We start from the raw sequence: 3,900 nt of genomic DNA on the forward strand, positions 1-3,900 counted from the left end.
GACAAAGAAAAGGTTAGTTCCGTCTTTGCTATGCTACATAACAGGTGTATCTCAGCTTCTTTCAAGCTTGGATTACTAAAGCCACCCAGTTCTGGGAGGGCCCATCCCCTCTGTGCTGGATGGCCCCAGGCTTCTGAGCAACTCCTCCTGAAGTCAGAGTTACTCAATGTTTGGGGCATTGAGATTGAAATACAGATGTTACTGCCCATCAAGAAAAACCATTGGCTTAATTTGCAAGTGAGGAGCATGTTAGACCCTGAGTGCATCAGCCTGATCTGTCTACTGCTTGCATAAATAAGGTTGTACCAGAAGTATACAGAATAAGAGTCCATCCAATCACAAAGCCGGCCAGACCTAGCTGTGGGACCATGGGAAGTAGTTTTAACTTGCAAAGTTGAAGTTTGTGTAACCATAAGAGGAGGGGCTCAGACTAAATGATCTTTAGGGTCCTTGTAAACTCTGAAATTCTATGAACTGCTGATTATATAAACGTTAAAAAAAATACCAAATAAAATGTGAAATATTTCAGGTGAAAATGTTTTTGTTCTGAATTTTCTGCATTAACATCACTGTGTTTTATATATGCAGGCACCACCTAAGTTTAATTTTTAAAAAATAAGCACTCTTTTGTGGGATATTTGTTTGAAAATTGGGGCATTTGTCTGTCTCCCAGTGAATTGCAGTGCATTTTCTATATTCCATAGTTTCTCAAATATTAGTGACAATAATTCTTTAATTATGTCTACAGTTTCTTTCAATATCCTGGGAGATAATTAGATTAAAGGACTGAACTATCATTTAAAACATCTAGGTACTTTAAAAAAACCTATGCTAGTTTAGATAAAATTCAACTGAGTAGAGGTGACAGATGTCACTTAGGCTGTGTACTACAAATCCTTCACTTATAAAATGAGGGTAATGAAATAGCCATTTCTTTTTCTATCCCCCACGAATAGTTTGAAGGTTAATGAGAGCAATGAGAGGGATTGCCTCAATCTTTCCTTTTGTATTCCAATGAGCTTAATAAATGTTCATTGTTTGATAGGAAAAGAAGTATTTACAGCTTTTAGAACCGAAGGTACAAATTAAAGCTTGATATGTTTGTCTTAGGCCTGATGAAGCTCTGTTGCCTTCTCTTTCGTAAAACCGGGCTTTCCCTTATATAAATGCTAAGGCAGTGGTGGTATGAGAAAGAGGGGGCAGTTCTCTTTTCTTATTGCTTTATAGAAAATTTGTCAAGTATAGAACTATAGGATTTAGAGCAGAAAGTCACCTTAAAAATCACATGTGGGGCAGCTAGATGGCGCAGTGGATAGAACACTGGCCCTGGAGTCAGGAGGACCTGAGTTCAAATCCGGCCTCAGACACTTAACACTTACTAGCTGCGTGACCCTGGGCAAGTCACTTAACCCCAATTGCCTCACAAAAAAAAAAATCACATGTACTTTCATAGATGAGGAAGTTTAGGTTAAATGACTTTCTCAGGGCAGCTAGGTAGTACAGTGGATAGAGCACCGGCCCTGGAGTCAGGAGGACCTGAGTTCAAATCTGGCCTCAAACACTTAACACTTACTAGCTGTGTGACCCTGGGCAAGTCACTTAACTCCAATTGCCTCGCCAAAACAAACAAACAAACAAAAAAAACTTTCTCAAGGTCACACAGCTAGTCAAATGGAAGAACCAGATTTCAAACCCAGGTCTTCTGAGTCTATATCCAATGTTCTTTCTATTAATCCATACTTTCCTTTAAAGGTTAGCTATACCATGTTTCTTTCACTGTTATTGAGCCGCTACCAAATGCACAGTTAGTATTTTTCTTTTAAATGCTATGGAAACTACAAAACCAATCCCTGACTCTTATAATCTCGCTGGATGTTGTTTGTGAGGCAATCCAGGTTAAGTGACTTGCCCAGAACCACACAGGTAATAAGTATCAAGCATCTAAGGTCAGATTTGAACTCAGGCCCTACTGACTTCAGAGCCAGTGCTCTATCCACTGTATCACCTGACTGCCCCAGGGAGAAGAAAATCTAAATGGAGATGATAGCTGACAGAAAAAATAGAATTCATAGAACTTGGAGGATAAGAGGACAAGAATCTGCTTATCTCACACAGCACACATCTTTGTGTGGTACAGATTCAGCCACGTTGGATTAGATATTGCTTGGGTCTCAAAGCTCCAATTCAGCCCATTTGAGCAATTCTCATGGGATGAATTTGGTTTTAAGAGTTTGTGTCGCTCCTTATTCTCTACTGTCCCTTTCTGAAAGTAAGACGTGTTGGGGAAGCAGAGCCAATTAAAGGAAGCCAGGCTCATATGTCAGCATTTCTCTTCCCTGGGAGTTTCTAAACACCCAAGTAAAGCAAAGTTTCCCCTGCAGAGCCAAAATAGCTTAGGTTTCCGGTTTAAACTCAGAAGATTCCCATTATGAAATTTGTTCCCAATTTTTTTTCATATTTCATGTTGGAATGTTGATATTAAGCAACTGCCTTCTCCACAAAAATATACAGGGCATCTTTTAACACAATATCCCTTTTATTTCATTTGGCGGGGTAAAAAGCGAACTTTGCAAAATAGGGAATTTAGAACTTGTGAACTGAATCTTGGTTGAGGCCACTCATATTGGAAAAACTAGATTATTACTGCTTCCCATCTTCTTCCTAGGAGAAAGTTTGACTGTTCACATGGCTTGGGTGAGATGGGAGTCAGGAACTCTATTCATGAGACAGGACCACTAAGCCTTACTTTCTGCACTACCATTGCCTCCCAAAGTCCTCTAGACCTTAATATTGTTCTGTCTCTATACACTTCAGACTTCTGGCACTGTCATCTGCCTCCTGGCAGAACCTTGGGCTTTGTCAACCACCCTGCTTCAGTAAACCTTCAGATCTCTGGGCCTTTTCATCCACCTTATAACTGAACTTTCTTTTAAATGTATTATCTCTCCAATCATAACATAACCTCCCAGAGAGTAGGGAATCATTCCGCTTTTTCAATGTGTATCTCACTAAGCACAATGGCTTCACATATAGTAAGAACTTAATAAATACTTTTTCATTAATTCTGTCATAGAAAAGGGACCTAAGTAATATAGGTTTATTCATTATTATTATCTTTCATTATTCATTATTTAATTTATTATTATTATTATTATCTTTCCTTGATGCCTCTTCATGGCTTGTACCCAAATGACCTTTGACTTTTGAAGGCTATAGCAATAGAGTATAAACTCTGATAGGTCTTATAAGTTAAAAAAATGTTCAGGACCTGGGCCAAAGAATGGAGAGACCTTTATTGAACTGGTTGCAGAGGGAGGATTTTTGAGCTATAGAAACTTTCAAAGAACGTCTAAGTTGTCAAGGCTGAGTTTATAAACTAAGTTGATAAAGCTGACTTTATCACTGGTGGAAGTATACACATTGATGAGGCCACATGCCGAAAGAATTGAAGCATTTTTCAGATTGTATACTGGAAGAAAGTTATCTTCTTATAAGATAATGGCGCCCTCAAGTGGTAAGTCCTTTCTTGTCATTCTAAACCAAAAGAGCCGACTTTTGCCTTTTTCTTTGGGCATTTGGAGAAAAGAGTTTGTTGTTGCTGGTTGTTGGAGTTTGGGGTAATGGACACTATACTGAGCAACACCTTGGAAGGTTTTGTGGTAGGCGTTTGTGCGTATTTAGTATAATAAACCATCTGAACTCTTCCTAGCCTGTGTGACCCTTATGTCTGAGCTGGAATTTCATACCTGGTTCAATTTTTCAGCCCCTACTAACTGTGGAATGAAGAAAAAAAAGGTCCCCTCAGACAGTGAGGCCAACGAGGTTGATTCATCACTGACCTCCTCACTTCATTCAGCATGGCAAACAAAGGGAGAGCTTACTCACCGAATTAGAGACCTT

Source organism: Dromiciops gliroides, chromosome 1 (genome assembly GCF_019393635.1).
Source record: "Dromiciops gliroides isolate mDroGli1 chromosome 1, mDroGli1.pri, whole genome shotgun sequence".
NCBI lineage: Eukaryota > Metazoa > Chordata > Mammalia > Microbiotheria > Microbiotheriidae > Dromiciops > Dromiciops gliroides.